Source organism: Pleurodeles waltl, chromosome 1_1 (assembly GCF_031143425.1).
Source record: "Pleurodeles waltl isolate 20211129_DDA chromosome 1_1, aPleWal1.hap1.20221129, whole genome shotgun sequence".
Lineage (NCBI taxonomy): Eukaryota > Metazoa > Chordata > Amphibia > Caudata > Salamandridae > Pleurodeles > Pleurodeles waltl.
In genome coordinates, this window is record NC_090436.1 from 432,769,453 (window position 1) to 432,787,120 (window position 17,668).

At 43.8% G+C, this 17,668-nt stretch overlaps 1 long non-coding RNA gene across 2 annotated transcripts in view; it reads left to right on the top strand.

Annotated features, from left to right (window-relative positions):
* The window catches only part of LOC138284905 (uncharacterized), a 234,963-nt gene that overhangs the window by 118,519 nt on the left and 98,776 nt on the right, over nt 1-17,668 (top strand). The window lies entirely within an intron of this gene.

Consider the following 17,668-nt stretch of genomic DNA (forward strand, 5'->3'; position numbering starts at 1 on the left):
GGACTAAAGCTCTGATGTAGTCTCTTAGCCTTGTGACTGTGGCTTCAGGATGGACCTCCGCCCTGTGGATTCAGCAGAACTTGCAATCAATTGTGGCGTCTGCTCATCTTTCTTCTTTGCGCAAATGTGAATCCGTCCGGGCAGGGTCCTGTTCCCTTGGTCGCAGTAGAGTTTGAAGAACCAGTCAGCTCCTGGCTGGCTCCCCAAAACGTTGCTCGAATGAGGGTTTACCATAAAAAACAAGAGACAAGAGGCGTCTGGCAAAACAAGAAAAATTCATTTAATTAAATAGTACAGCCAGGAGAGCAGTTACAGCAGCGGGGTCTGAGGACTATCTCTCATAGTACATTGAAATGAAGCACATTTTACACATTTCTCTGGGAGCAATAAACCCATAAAGCATTCTGTGAACAGTTGTCAAGGAGTCATAGATTTAATTTCCAGATAGGGAATGCAGGTAGGCCTCGACCTGGCGTGGACACTACGTGGGACAGCGAGTATGTCTCCATATGTCCAGCCTGAGGGGTGTGGGATCACTGCGTGTGCTGTGCATGCTGTATCCTGATTGGCTAATTGTACCTAACTACATGTGGCATCTTACTTTATGGTATTTTGGGAATGCTTGCGTTCCTCTGGCCATTTGTGCTTTGTTGGGACAAATCTTTGGGGACCATTGTTGTGTTGCTGCCTATCTGTGGGATCTGATATAAGCTTGTGTGTTTGGCTGTCGGCTAAGTATTCACCCACCTGTGACCTGTCATTCATTAACCTTCAGGCCTGGGTCACAGAGCCTGCCTGACCATGTACCTATGTGCTGGGGTTGACGGAGAGTTCATTACGGGGGAATCCAACAGGGGTGATGCAACTTTGTTTGTGTATGAAAATGTATAAAAATGTGTCTTGTTGTCATGCGCATGCATTTATCTGATGTCTACAGTGTCAACCACCACTGTCTTCGTCAGCACTGAACATAACCTTCTTATGATTCAGTATGCTAATATATTACTTAGTTAAAGTGTCACATCATACAGACATCTGTGAAATTAGTCTGGTTAATTTTTTAGGACAAAATGTTATAATTTCACTTAACATTTTCTTCTACCTCTTGCATGTCCTGGGCACACTGAGCCAACTAATGATGCTGCACCATCCAGAAGCAGGGTGTGACAGGCGCTCCCTAAAGAAATGTTATACTTCTCTAAAACAGCTAACTCAGCATCCAGCACTGCAGGAAAAGAAGAGGAAGAAGAGGAGGAGAAAGTTGAGGAAATTGTTTGCTACACCCAGAAACCATAATCAAAGCCCACCCCATGACATTCCAGCAATCTTTTTTCAAGATCTCTCCAGATGATTACTGATCTCCAGCCACCAGCTAAGCAGCCATGGATGCTTGCCTTGGCTACAGAGGACTCACACCTATATAATCCTCAACTTACAAGTACCGTAGTTGACTCACTTACACACTCCTTCCATACAAATGCAACTCTGGACTTTTCTTGATCACTTGAAAGACAGAAAGAGAGAAAGAGAGAGAGAGAGAGAGAGAGGACAACCCTAGTGAGGAGCAGCTTTCCCCAAATCATCACTGTTTCTGCACTCTCAGATGGCAACACTCTCCATGATGGGCAACCTGCTGGCCATGTCAGAAGGCTACGTATGTGGGGTTTTGGTGGGGATGGTGCTGGAATGGCCAACTCCTGTCCTCTGGGATGATGAGTTTTTCAGACAGCGAGTGACTATTCATAACATAGGTGTGACACTGTATGAGACTGTGGACAACATTAAAGACATTCCTCAGATGTTTGACAGATAGATCCATGACTTGGGAACAGTTGAGGAATATTTCCAAGACATGGCAAATTGGCACTGTGAACATCTATCTACATTTTTGGAAGAAGTACAGTGCAAGGCAACATGCCTTGACCATACAGATGTTAAAGGCAATAAAAAAACAAGTTCAAATATCAATTGGCAGTGCCAAGGCATGCATAGGACTTAGTTGAGGTACCACACCACTCTGTCAGGCCTACAACACCCACAAACCCTGATCGTAACCAACCTGCACTATCCACAAACCCACCACCTCCATGCACAATTCAACTTCAACAACTACAGGCACAATATCAAACACAACCACTGCCATAGGATTCACTGCAGCCAAATCTGCATAGCTGGAAACATGGGTGAAACCCACCCCTCCATGGTTATTAACACCATTTCCCAAAGTTAAATTCTTCTCCCATTGCAGCCCAGTCAAAAAAACACATGTTGTATTGAAATTATTCAAGCACCATTCACAAATCTTTCATAGTATTACCTGTGAGCACCTTTGCAAATGATGTGAATTATTTTATGGGGAATTAAAATCAAGGCTGTTTGTTTTGCCTATGAGGCTTCTATTAACATAAGCCCTGATTACTTTCAGAATTTTATCCATCCGCATATTCCCTCTAGGATACTTTGATCTAAAATTCTCCACCTGGCTATCACTCCAAGAGTAAAGGGAGCCCGTCAAGAGGGACGGTTCTCCAGATTATTGGCCCCCTAAACTCTGGAACAGCGTTCTGTTCCACCTTCCTTGATCTCATCTGAAGTAGCCTTTAGAAAACAATTAAAACCTGGCTCTTGTAATTACTTAGCCAGCTTCTAGCAGTTTATCCCTTTAGGTTGGTTTCCTAGAACTCGGACACCCCGGCTGAGGCAGCGATGAGGTCTATAATCTGAAAACATAAATAGGTATGTTTATATTTTCACAGTCAATAATCTCTGATGTGTGTTTCCAAGCTTTGCTGCCTACAGCATATGAGCTAACTTAAAGATTATCATATCCAATGTAAATCCTTAACACAGTGTTTTTCCTTTTAAAAGGCAGGTGTGCTGTATTCTTCTGAACCCGTCAGTGGATGCAGATTCTCATGATAATCAGTAGCGGTTCCTCCATAGGAACAGAGAAGCTTAAAACTGCTGCAGAGAGAGTGAAAAATAAAATGGTAATCAATTATTTAATTACCATTTCATTTTTTACTTTCTGCCGAACGAAGTGTGTGGACGGATCCAGTGTGCATTACTGCTGATTGGCAGTAATAAGGAGTGGCCACTTTGAAGTGCGCATGTAGGTCTGGCCAGCTATCTTCATATGGCCAGCTTGACATGCAGAATTCAAACCTCTGCACTGGAGAGCAGGCACAGGGCTCTGGTGCCTTTTGGAGTGCTGAGGCAGCATGCTCCATCCAATCCAGATGCTTCACTCATGTTGCTTCACAGCTTCACAGCATGAGAGCAGCGTCTGGATTGGATAAGGTAGTTGGCTGTGTGACGTCACCTCACGGTCGGAGGAGTCTGGAGCCAGGGACTGGAGAGCATCGATGACGTGCTGCAGAATAAGGTAAGTAACTGTTATTTTTTCTTTCATAGATGTTTATTTTAATGTGTTTTATTGTAATTGTTTAATGTATGTAGAGCCCCGCCCCACTGTATTTTGATGTCACCAACCTCCACTGACGATAAATTATAACTACTCACTAATCTCCATTGCTCAGAATGTAGAACTTCCTCCTAATAGCCCTTACTCTTTGAGGCGAGCCTCACACTGGAATGAGGCGACTGCTTTTCTCTGGGAGCAATAACCAAAAAAAAGAAGTTCCACTCTTAGACTCTCAATAAAATGTTTTCAGAGATAACTAAGCTTCTCCCATATGATTACACAGGGACACCTCACCCCTTCTTGATGTGTAATAGCAAACAAGATGAGGCATGGGAGGAGGACAAACCCAAGGGAAATGAGTAAGTGCAGTGCAGGACTGTGATAAGGCGGATCTTGACCAAGAGTAATAGACATTACTGGAAAGTAACCCAGGTATTACCACCTTGACTGTTCAAAACTGTCTTTACTCGAGAACGAGCCAAGTGCCCCAAGTCCTCCAACATGTATCTAGCTTCAGAATACGTGGAATAACTGGGCCATGCAACAATACACCATTGGAAAGAACTGCAAGAAGAAGGCATGTACAAAACACCCATAGAGCAGCCAACATCAGAAGAAAAGAATCAGCAGACGGGTGCACATGCAATGACAAGACATTAACTGGTCTATCAAGGACGGAAATTTAACCTAAACACAACAGGTGCTAAAGGATAAGCAAGCTAAGGCAAGACCAAACAGAAGTATAAACATCAGAAAGTGACGCAAAAATCAGGCAGTTGGCCAGTTACTGGAACCAACGGAACTATCCAGCCAGTTAGCCATGATGGCATACCCCAGGCATAGAAGAACACCTCGGAATACAGGGCAAGTCAAAAGCAAGCTGGACACCTAACCCAGCACACAGATGCCCACTGCCAGACAAGGCACTGCGTGAAAGAAAAGTAAATCTGGCCCCGCGGTGCGCCACTGCTAGGTGCGAGCAGAAGGTTGTCATATATTATTAGATATGGTGCATTTCTTCTCTCTCCCCTTAACACAATGCAGCAAGTTGCCTTGCTGTGTTGCGTGAAATATTATATAACAAATCTGCCCCAGACTTAAGCCCTGATCCCAGGTGTTTTTTATTGCACCAGTTAAATAATGATACTCTCGGGTACATTATTTATCAGGTGCGAAAAATAGTGCCTATTACAAGTTTCTGGGGAGTAGCGTAAAGATTTCGGTCCTACAGTATTTGCGTACCATGCAGATATTGGTGCAGTTAACACCACAATCTGCGTGGTACACTAAGGGCCAGATGTAGTCAACCGTTTGCATGTCGCAAACTGCAAAAATCGCAGTTTGCGGCATGCAAACGGCCAAACGCGATGCTCATTCCCAAATTGCGAGTCGGTACCTACTCGCAATTTGGGAATGCGACTCGCAAATAGGAAGGGGTGTTCCCTTCCTATTTGCGACTCGCATCGCAATTCAGAATTGCTTTGTGACCGCGAATGCGGTCGCAAACCAACTCGCAGTTACCACCAGTGTCACACTGGTGGTAACTCATTCGCAACCCTTTGCCCCTCATTCGGTAACCCTTTGTGAATGTCGGCAAAAATATTTTTTCAGAGCAGGCAGTGGTCCTATGGACCACTGCCTGCTCTGAAAAAAAACGAAACCAAATGGTTTTGGTTTATTTTTCATTTTGCAACTCGTTTTCCTTTAAAGAAAACGGGCTGCAAAATGAAAAAAAAAAACTGCTTTATTTATAAAGCAGTCACAGACATGGAGCTCTGCTGACTACAGCAGGCCACCATCCCTGTGAGTGCAGGGACTTGCTATGGGGTCGCAAAATGCGACCCACCTCATAAATATTGATGAGGTGGGTCTTTGCGACCCCATAGCGAGTCGCAGACGGTGTCTGAGACACCATTCTGCATCCGATTTTGCGACTTGCAAATTGCGAGTTGGTCAGACTCGCAATTTGCAAGTTGCAAAATTGGATTTTCCTACATCTGGCCCTAAATACTATACACTTCTCCCCTGTTAAACTCTGACAGGCTCGACCTGCAGAACTATAACAAAAAGTGAGATATTTAAGGCATCAGGTAATTATCAGGTGAGGCAAATACAACTCGATATTCCCGACCCTTCATAAACAGGGTTTTTTGCATGTGCTGGAAAACATCGACACACTTGTAATCAGGATCTAAGTCCTTGTTCACACACACACATTCCTCCCTTGACCACGGTTGCATAAGTATTTCTGTCAAGGGCTTGAGTAATACACCATCTAGATGGGAATGGTATGAAAGTACCCTCAAAGTTGAATAGACTGTAGGGCAGTGGTCTCCAAACCTTTTAATGCTGCGCCCCCCCTTCAGGATTTTTTATAAAGATGGCAATGTTTAAATATGTCTAGATGTATTTAAACATTACAGTTAAGTACTGTTACCTTTTTAAAAATGCAATAACATGTTTCTGCTTAAAACAAAACACTATTATTTGTGTAATGACTCCTTTGACCAGAGTTTAGTGCACCCCCCGGGATCACTTGAGGCACCCCTAGGGTGGCCCGCCCCCCAGTTTGATGGCCCCAGCTATAGAGGAAGTGGCCATTCCACTGGCAAAATATTTTCGCCATTGATAAAAAAACAAATTTCTATGTCCAAATTCACTATAATTATGCACGAGAAAAGGTACCACACAATTGTTAGGAATTCTAGCCAGTCAGAAAACCCTTCCCCTCTTTACTGAATTAAGGTATTCACATGAGATAGCTCACGGCTTTGCACTTCTTGGGTGCAGCGAGGGTTTCTCATGCCAGGGGAATCCTGACCAAAAATGGGTCCTGTGTAAAAGGTTTGCTTGATTCTGTCTAATCACACCTAAACGTTGCAGTGAAGTATGCTGCTCACCCATCCACTCAATACGAGGTGTCTAAACATAGCACTTTTGCTCACCGTGCTTCTAAAATTGCTGCTTTGTCTCTAAACTTTGAGGTAATTTTGTATGTGTCTCCGAATGCTGAGTCTCTCGTGCCCATTCTGCAAGAGTTTGCTGATTTACAGGAGCAGGCCTTGGAAGCTAAAACAAGTGTGTGGGCCAAGTACAAATGCCACAAATGTCTCAATGGATTATGGAAAAATAGCCATTGTAGAATGTTTACTCCCAAAGTATTAGTACCTAATCTACTCCCCGTGTTAGTTGAGCTGGTGTGATCTTTGCTGCTGCCACCCATTGGTTTGCACCTAACCGTCCTTGCATTGCTCAATGTTCTTGGAGCCAGTCGCGGCTGGTGAACTTTGAAAGTGGCAGGGCACACGTCTGTACCCCACATTGCAAGTGGAAAGAGTATAGTGAGCAAGCACACCTGCCTTACACCCCACCTCACCCATCTCGAGCAATCAGGATCACTTTAAGTTTTTTTAATAATGGGCAAATGGTGCATTTTCCAGCATATTTTCCCTATGAAAAAAAAACAATTTCTGTTTTTGCCAAGCAAGTCTGAACTTTCCCGGTAGCGTTGACAGTGTGACACTGCAAAGGGAAGAGGGTAATATGGGTTGGAAATATTGGAGAGGGAAGCCGGTGATATAGGAAAAGGACAGAGAAGAGACAGGAAAAAATCAGAGTGAGACGTTCATACGAGAAGAACGACAGACAGGAAACAGTAGGAGGCTGTCATGGGATGGATCCCTGGAGAGAGTGACCCAGAGGATGTAGAGGTGGAACACAGGGCACATACAAAGCAGATTGTAATTTATTGATAATAGAGTAGGTCGATACAGGTAAGAGGGCCAGAAGTGAATGAGAGGAGAAAGGTGCCTGAAAATGGAGGGTGGACATTTAGTGGCACAGAAGAGAGAACTGTAGCGGGGAGGAGAGGATGGGAAGTGCAAATCTGGAGAGAGGATATACAATAAAGAATAGGGCATATGGAGAAAGGAGAAAGGGCAGAATGCCTTAATAATAACAAGGGAAGGAATAGGTAAAAGAAGGTGGAAAACTACATAAGTGCTTTGGGAAGAGGAAATATGAGAGGGAAGGGAGAGACACCATACTCTGGAGAGTGCAAACAGTATGATAAAGAAGACACCGTGTAGACAAGTAAAAGAGCAAAGAGGGAGGGGAGACACTGGGATAAGGCATGTGGGAGGGATTCAGGGAGACAGGAAACCAGAGGAAAGGCACTGTAGTGCGAATGGGTGCAAGAGACAGAAAAGAGGCCGGAATCATACCAAGTAATCCAGTGACCCCACATGTCAGGCCAGCCCCGGTGATGCTTCTCGAGCACCACGTTTCTTCAGTTGTTGCTTTGGTAGTTAATTTGACACGAAGAGCTTTTTGAAGCAATGTGCCATATTTGTTATTCCCTAAAAATAATTGTGAAAATCTCTGTGGGAGTAACACCCAAGATTTCAACGCTACAGGGAGTGCAGAATTATTAGGCAAATGAGTATTTTGACCACATCATCCTCTTTATGCATGTTGTCTTACTCCAAGCTGTATAGGCTCGAAAGCCTACTACCAATTAAGCATATTAGGTGATGTGCATCTCTGTAATGAGAAGGGGTGTGGTCTAATGACATCAACACCCTCTATCAGGTGTGCATAATTATTAGGCAACTTCCTTTCCTTTGGCAAAATGGGTCAAAAGAAGGACTTGACAGGCTCAGAAAAGTCAAAAATAGTGAGATATCTTGCAGAGGGATGCAGCACTCTTAAAATTGCAAAGCTTCTTAAGCGTGATCATCGAACAATCAAGCGTTTCATTCAAAATAGTCAACAGGGTCGCAAGAAGCGTGTGGAAAAACCAAGGCGCAAAATAACTGCCCATGAACTGAGAAAAGTCAAGCGTGCAGCTGCCACGATGCCACTTGCCACCAGTTTGGCCATATTTCAGAGCTGCAACATCACTGGAGTGCCCAAAAGCACAAGGTGTGCAATACTCAGAGACATGGCCAAGGTAAGAAAGGCTGAAAGACGACCACCACTGAACAAGACACACAAGCTGAAACATCAAGACTGGGCCAAGAAATATCTCAAGACTGATTTTTCTAAGGTTTTATGGACTGATGAAATGAGAGTGAGTCTTGATGGGCCAGATGGATGGGCCCGTGGCTGGATTGGTAAAGGGCAGAGAGCTCCAGTCCGACTCAGACGCCAGCAAGGTGGAGGTGGAGTACTGGTTTGGGCTGGTATCATCAAAGATGAGCTTGTGGGGCCTTTTCGGGTTGAGGATGGAGTCAAGCTCAACTCCCAGTCCTACTGCCAGTTCCTGGAAGACACCTTCTTCAAGCAGAGGTACAGGAAGAAGTCTGCATCCTTCAAGAAAAACATGATTTTCATGCAGGACAATGCTCCATCACACGCGTCCAAGTACTCCACAGCGTGGCTGGCAAGAAAGGGTATAAAAGAAGGAAATCTAATGACATGGCCTCCTTGTTCACCTGATCTGAACCCCATTGAGAACCTGTGGTCCATCATCAAATGTGAGATTTACAAGGAGGGAAAACAGTACACCTCTCTGAACAGTGTCTGGGAGGCTGTGGTTGCTGCTGCACGCAATGTTGATGGTGAACAGATCAAAACACTGACAGAATCCATGGATGGCAGGCTTTTGAGTGTCCTTGCAAAGAAAGGTGGCTATATTGGTCACTGATTTGTTTTTGTTTTGTTTTTGAATGTCAGAAATGTTTATTTGTGAATGTTGAGATGTTATATTGGTTTCACTGGTAATGATAAATAATTGAAATGGGTATATATTTTTTTTTGTTAAGTTGCCTAATAATTATGCACAGTGATAGTCACCTGCACACACAGATATCCCCCTAACATAGCTAAAACTAAAAACAAACTAAAAACTACTTCCAAAAATATTCAGTTTTGATATTAATGAGTTTTTTGGGTTCATTGAGAACATGGTTGTTGTTCAATAATAAAATTAATCCTCAAAAATACAACTTGCCTAATAATTCTGCACTCCCTGTATATAGATAGAGAAATTAAAGGAGAGACAACCCTAGCTAAATGTAATTAATGAAGCAATAGGTGTAATGTAGGCTCTTTGCTAGGTTTGACTTATCCAGCAAGAAACAAACACGCGTTTCTTTCTCTTCAAAATATATCTGTGGTAAGCGCTAGATGAGAGAAATGAAAAACAGAACTGACATTTCCACTGTCAGTCCGATTTTCTCGTTTAGCAATCCCTGGGATTGGATGAATGTGCAAGAGGTTACCTTTTGTGTGCGTGGCAGCGCACCTTTCATTTTCTGTAAACTGGAAAATAAACAACGATCTCTGATGCAGAGAGACATCGGTTGGATCATCGAGGAGGGGGGAACATGGCAGGCGGCAGTGAGCGCGCGCACGTGAGATGCGCACCTGGGCTCCGCTACCTCCGAGGGATCCGTTGATTTGTTCATCGCGCGCTGGTGGCGTATGAGCGCAGGGAGACACTCACATGCCAGAGAGGAGTCCGGGGTGGCAGGTTGGAGCAGAGCCGCCCTGGAGCTCCGAAGAAGCCGCCGAGCAGCGGCTCGCGTTTCCTTCCGGGCGATTGGAGGCAGAGGCAGCACTATCACCAGCTGCCCTGCAATCCCTCGGGAACTACCATTGCTGCCAATGCTGGAGTGTGCTGAGCCTCGGGACCCGGATCGACATTCAAGTAAATCGGCTCATGATGTTGGGGCTTATATCTCTTCCCCTTTACCAGCTAGGAGTCTTTCAGCCAAAAGTAAGATTAAATCTTTGTATGCACATAAGGGCAACACGGGGGCACAAAAATTGGGAAATAAACGAGGAGATGTTTGGAGGAGAGAGGAGGAGGATTGTAATGTAAAAAAAACAAAACAACAAAACTAAAACAGAAGTCTGTTAGGACTAGTATCAGGGTTACCCCCTCTCTGGGGACATATTTTAAAGCTCTCCTGATTGTGTCAAACACTTCTGATTTAACAATGAATAAGGACAAGGTTACCGAGGGGGCTCTGCACCTAATTCTGCTGTAGATTTACCTCCTAACCAACCCTCAGATTTACATCCCAGTGCTCAGGAGGCGAATGAGGGCAGGGATGGCATTTTTGTGGCACAGGAAACTCTGCATTATCTGGTACGAGCAGAAATTGCTGTAACCTCACAGGTGCTCGGATGTCTACCGCGAAGCTCTTTATTAGAGCCCAGTTCTTTGGAAACTATGTTTGTTTCACTGACCGAAAACATAAAAAAGGGGTTCTTAACCTCAGAGACAAATCAAGCTGAAATAAGATTAGACTGTGAGTCTCTGGAGAAAAAAATAGACCTTTTGGCTTTGCGAACACAGGCACTTGAAGACTCAGTAGAGTCCATGAGGGAGGATCTGAGAAAGAATAAGGAAGAGATTCAGCAGTTAAAAGAAACGGAACGGGACTTACAAGAAAGTTGGAAAATTTTGAGAACAATTCAAGAAGGAATAATCTTAGAATATTGAATGTCCCAGAGGGAGTGGAGGGTCCGGATCTGAAGCGTTATATAGTCTCACTGGTTAAAAAGGTTATTCCTTTGGATGAGACAGAGGATCAGATTCTCAACGATATTCAGAGAGTGCATCGTGACCCTTTCAGGAGGAACCTGAACATCAAGAAACCATAAAGGATTTTGGCAAATTATCATACTTATTCATTGAAAGAAAACATTCTTGGAAAGGCGTTAGATCTTGGTTCCCTGGAGACTGGGGGTATTAAATTTGAAATCAGGTCTGACCTCTTTAGGACAACATTGAATAGGCAATGGGAGCTAGGAAAACGTTTGGAGAAACTCAAAAACTTGGGTGCGGAGGCCCGGTTCAAATTTCCAGCTAACCTGCGCGTGATGTTTAATAACAAAATGTTTAACATCAGGGATCCAGTTGCGGCGGAGGATCTTATAGAAACTATAAGGAAGGGGAAGACTGTCTGAGGAAGTTGGGGAGCTCAATGTGTCTCAAAAGGGGCCTAAGGGCCTATCAATGGTGGTGGGGGTTCTCCCAGGGAGGGTGGAGAGGGGCACATTAGGGAGGTTTGTGGGGGGTGTGCTAAGGGGTAGGCATGTGGGCAAAAAAACTAAATAAACCTCATACACTTCAGATTTGTTTTCACCTGGATAAGAGCCAGGGGGTCCAGGGAGGCAGGAAGGATCTAGTGAAATTGATGTCATGGAATGTCAATGGGCTGCGTGTACGAGCTAGGGTGAGGAGAGTGCTGCAATTTCTTAGGGACTCTCCAGCCCATATTATAGTTTTACAGGAAACACATTTGACTAAAGAGGAGAGTGCTGTTTTGAGATGGGTAGGGGATTTTGTTACCACTGAGCACAACTTTAATAAAAAGGGAGTGGCAATTTTGGTCAAGTGTCAGCTGAATGTTTCCCTATCTAAGGTGTTAACGAATAAGTTAGGGAGATGGATTATACTTAGATTGCAGATGGGTGGTAGGGCATTTACATTGGTAGGATACTATGGTCCCAACTGCGACGATTTGGAACCCCTTAGGATAGTTTTTTCCCATCTCTTGAGTTTTTCAGACCCAGTTATTATGATGGGCGACTTTAATGTGATTCTCGATAGTAGGCTTGACAGGTCAGCAAAATCTAGGTCAGTGGCTACTCCAAAGTCCCAGCAATATTTAAAGTTAATGATGAAGGACTTTAGCTTGTGCGATTTGTGGAGGCAGAGAGCAGGGCAAAAGCAGGAATTCACATTTTATAATCATAAATATGGTCATTTATCACGGATTGACTATTTTTTAGTGGACCACGCTATATGTCATTTGGTAGAGTCTATAGTCTACTCACCTGCCCATTTATCAGATCACGCTGCAGTGATCTTAAGTTTGAGTTGTCCTCTTGCGGGGGGGTAGATGGACTTTTGATCGGTCTCTCTTAATGGAGGAGGAGATTATTTGTACTCTTCGGAAGGAGGTTGAGTTTTTTTTTAGGGTGAATCAAGGGACAGCATCAGAAGCAGTAATATGGGACACCTTTAAGGCAGTGGTAAGGGGAAGAATCATAAGTCTTATGAGTTATAGGAATAAGAAGTACAGAGAGGAAGTGGAAGCTCTAGAACAACAAATAGCTTTATATAATATTTACTACGATAAAGGTGGAAATTGAACAAATTTGGAGAATAAGATCTCTCAGTTAAAGTTGCAGTTGGAATCTTTTTTACAAACTAGGATTACCAAGCGATGGGAGGCAAGAGAGCAAATCCACTTTGAATATGGAGAAAATACGGGGAAATTACTAGCTTGGAAGTGTAAAAAGGATCAGGGGCGTAATTGAGTTAAGGAATTGGTGGATCCTCAGACAGGGGTTAGTGTTGCATCTCCAGTGGATATACGGGCGCTCTTTTATACGTTTTTCTCAGATCTCTATACTGAGGAGAGGGAGGTAAGTGAGGAGACGATTGGTGCATGGTTGGGAAGTGATACGACTCCCCATTTGTTGCAGAGTAAACAGAGCGTTTTGGCTAGACCTATCACAGAGGGGGAGATAAGAGCAGTGTTAAAAGAGAGTAAAAATGGTAAGGCCTCAGGCCCAGATGGAATTCCTGTGGAGTTTTATAAAGCATTGGGGGATTCTATAATCCCCTTTTTTCTTCAATTGTTCTCGGAAATTTTTGAGGGTCGAGCTGATGTACCGGCCTCATGGTATGGGGCCACTATCTCGCTTATTTTAAAGCCTGGCAAACCCCCATCGAAGTGTGATTCTTATAGACCTATTTCCTTGTTAAATAGTGACTATAAGCTCTTTGCACAGATATTGGCGAATAGATTGAGTAGGGTGGTGAACGATTTGGTCCATCCGGACCAGAGGGGGTTTATTAGAAATAGGTTTCTACACAAGCAGACATTTAATTTGATGGGGGCCATTGACTTAGCTACTACCTTCCAGGATCCCTTAGCAGTTATAGCGGTTAATGCAAAGAAAGCTTTTGATAGAGTGAACTGGAAATATCTATATAGAGTTTTGGACGGTTGTAATTTTGGGGCATAAATTCTGTCATGTAATTCGATCTACATATCAGGTACCTGAGGCTAGGTTGTTGGTTAACGATACTTTAACTGACCCCTTTAAGATTACAAGGGGTACCAGACAGGGCTGTCCTCTTTCTCCTTTGTTATTTAATCTGTACATAGAGCCTTTGGCAAGGAGAATTAGGCAGCATTTGAGAATTTCCCCATTTAGGAGCAAGGGCTGGGAGAAGAAAGTAGCTGTGTTTTCTGATGATCTTCTTATTTACACTTCCGATCTACGTATAACGATGCCTGCTTTGTTGGCTATTACGGAAGAATTTGGGAAGGCTTCAGGCTATTGTATTAATCCGGATAAAACTGAAATAATGGTTTGGAACATGAAAGGTATAAATCAACATACCACGACTTGTATGAGGTATTTATGATTGTCCTTTGTTCACGATCTGAAACAAATACCTGTAGTAAATATTAGGTCAGTTATAGCTGAGTGTAACAAGTTAATGCTTGGTTGGTTACATTTGCCGCTTACAGTTATTGGGAGGTTGAATTTGGTTAAAATTATAATATTGCCTAAGCTGAACTTTCTCTTTAATTCTATTCCGTTATTTTTCGATAAAAAATGGTTGGCTCTATGTCAACAGAAAATAACCTCCTTTATATGGGCACACAAGAGCCCTAGGATAGCTTGGAAGAAGTTGCTTAGGAAAAGAGAGAAGGGGGGTTTGACTTTCCCGGATGTCCAGTATTATGCTTGGACATTTCACTTAAATAACACTAGGATGCTGTTTGCTTCTCCAGATTGGTCAGTTGTGGGTACAATGTTTAACTGTATGGTGGCTACAGAATAGGGGGGCGCAAGATACTTTCTATATAAGTTCGGGCATCCCAAATTCTTCAAAAAAGTTACATTGAGAATACTTCAAGATGCTGCTAAAGTTTGGTTTGAGGTGCGTCGAGTGGCAAAGATTCCATATTATAGTCTGGGCGCTCCAGTTTGGGATTCCCCAGGCACTCCCGAATGTTTAACAGATGTATTGGCTCGGCCTTTACAGTACAGAGAGCTGGAGTCAAAGTGTGGGGGGATCTGATCAAGGCAGGGACCCTGTTGTCTTGGGAGGAACTTACAGAAATAACAGAGGGATCTCTTTCAAGATGGAAATATGTCCAGATAAAGGATTGGTCTTGCGAGCCCGCCATTACTTTGGGCCATGCAAATCATCTAGAAGATGGTTTGGTAAGGACTCATGCCCAAGTACAAAAGGTTTCCAAATGGTATTGGGGAATGTTGGATGTTTCAGAGGGTGACTTTAGCTTACCAGAAGATCTATGGAAGGACCAGTTTCCTCGGGGGCAGGTCCAGAGTTGGTGGGAAGTGTCAATGCGAAGGGTGTTCAAAATTGTTAAATTGGCTTCTTTGAGGAGGAATCACTTTTTACGTTGCACAGGGCCTTTTTCTCACCTGATAGGATTTCTAAGATGAGGAGAGGCGAGGATGTGTTGTGTGCGAAATGTGGATTGTCAGGGGCTTCTGATATTCATATGTTTTTTTGACTGCCCAATGGTGTTTTCTTTTTGGAGGGAAGTATGCATAGCTCTTTCAGCTATCTTTCGACGAGAAATCTATTTAACTTTGTCTTTAGTTATCTTTTTGGTACAGGAAGGGGAAGAATCAACTAAGAGTGACGTACATTTTTTTTTTATTATGCAATACTATTGGCTAGGAGAGAAATTTGCAAGAAGTGGATGGCTTCCTCTGCTCCTTCCTATATGGACTGGCTTAACGCTTTGATGATTTGGTCATGTCTATGGGAATGGAAAGACACTTTTGTTTAATGGGTTGCGTATTTCTTTCATGCGTCCTATGATTAAGAACTTAGTTACTCTCGTATTTTGGACACTGATTTCAGTGTCTAAGTGAGAGAGCTTGGTTCTCCCTGGCCGTAGCTAAGTCTGCGTTTGGTGAACATCATAAGGGCGCTATTGAGTGGTTTGAAGGCAAGAGGTGTATGAGGACAAAAAAAAAAAAAAAAAAAAAAAAAACAATCTCTGATGCAGGGCAAGCCGCCTTGCTGATCCAGGGACTCTTTAAGTTTGGATAACTTTGTCCGTGCTAGACAACTGCATTTTCAGTTCAGGAACTGAGGGAGCTGTGGACGTCAGGCCAGTGGCATAACGAAAATTAGGGGCCCCCCTGCAAACTACCTGTAGGGAGACCCCTCCACCCATGACCCAGTCAGGGGCCTGCCACCTGTGCACAGTGTACTGTGCAGAGGGGCCCCCTGGAGCGCAGCGCAGGGGGACTGCAGGGGCCTTTGTTATGCCACTGCACCAGGCCACGCAATCAGGGCAGGTGTGGAAAAGTTATGAGAAATGGCAGCAGGATTGCCTCATGGTAATGCAGAATTTTGGGCCAGATTTATGAAAGTGTTGAGTTACCTTTGTGCTACGCAAGGGGTCGCAGGCGTGGCACACAACACTGAAGTCATATTTATCAAACCACCTTGTGTGGACCTGCATGGTATGATAAATCTAGAGTAACGCTAGACAGTGCAAATCACGGCCTGGCATTACTCTGCCCCAGGAGACATTTCCAGTGCTTAATTTGAGGCGGTGGTTGCAGATTGGGGGGCACCGTCACTTATTTTTGGGCACCAGCTAGTTCCCTAGTGCAATAGAGATAAAAACATACAGATCGGAAGATAGCAAAACCGTCATGAAGGGACAAAGCATGGACCTGTGAGAAATGAGAGAGAGAGGTCAGGTTTGTCTGGTAAAATATGGAGACTACCAACATGGTATGTGGCACACCAACATTTAATTGCACAGGCTGCCAGCTTCTGAGCAAAGCCTGGGACACCAGAACCTTTACTTTCACAAATTAAGCATTGGGCATTCTGTGGGTGGAGCGTGGGTGTTCCCACACACCCACCCATGGATTATAGTGCTTTCCTAGATTTACCATTAGTGGTAGAGGTCAGAATGCATCAGAATGCTATGCATCCCCAGGTAAAGTTGTACTGAGGAGAAATATTTTTATTTCTCCCCGATTTTTTTCCTCTTTTTTACATGTGCTGCTTCTTGCAGTCTGCAGCACAGGTAGAAAGAGGAAAAGGCCTCTGATGATTGTTTTTGTGTAGGATGGTGCTCCTTCCTGCACAAAAACAATCATGCCTACAATGCAATCACCCTTGCACCATGACGTAAGAGTGCCTGCTTTGGTGCTAGGCAGCCTAAAGTGCGCAAGTGCTGGGAAAGGACAGGAATGCGCTGTATAATGTTAAATACGGCACATTCTTGCCCTTTCCTTTTTATGCGGGCAGCAAGGTGGCTTGCTGCATTGCACTGGATGAAAGTATGATAAATATGGACGTGTGTGTCTACACTGTGATAAAAGATAGGGTTAAATTTGCTAGGAAGATTGACGTGACACACAGCGCCTGTCTGGGCTGCGGATGGAAACACCCAGGCCTGCATTATATCAGCATGATGGTTCTGACAGCCTTCCAGCTCCACCTACTTTAGTACTAAGGGCTGTTAAAAGGTAAACTTGGCAATCTGTGCCATTCTTAGAGCGCCACACGCACATCCTTCTGTTTGTGTTGCTGTACTGTACCTGGCTGCCTGCCCCTCTCTCGTAGAGAGAGAGAAAGGCCAGGCATTGCCAATAATGATATCAAAAGTACCTTTTTAATCTGTATGTGGCAGATTGGAAATGTTTACTTTGGGCTATGAACTAGGGAGGGGGCCTTAACCCCAAGGCCCCCTCGTTGCCTTACTTGTGGCCTATGTCTAGCGTATAGTGATGGAATAGTTATCAAGACTACCAGGGTTGAGATCGCTCACCGGAGCAGCAAAGATGGCCGCTCGGTAACGACGCTCCAGAGCTGCGAAGGACGTTTCATTTCAGAAGGAGCCATTTTTGACGGCCAACGCCTTTTTTTTCCCCAGCCTTTGATGTTGGAACGTGCAGGGAGCAGTATGGTGAGTTTTTTAGTTTTTTTAAACTCTGGTATTTTACAGAGTTTAAACTTTTCAACCTGCTGCTCCCTTTCTGACAAGAATGTGGCCACCATTTTGAGAGGATTCTTTTTTCATTTGCTTAAAAATGTTTTCTTTTTTATCTTTTGGTTATTTTAACTAACGTGGAGAACTTAACACTTTTTTGACACTCTTGGATGTCATTTTTGAAGGTATTATTGACATTTTATTCAGGATTTTCTAATATAATTTTCAATTTTTGTCCACTGAGGTGACCTAATCGACGTTGCAG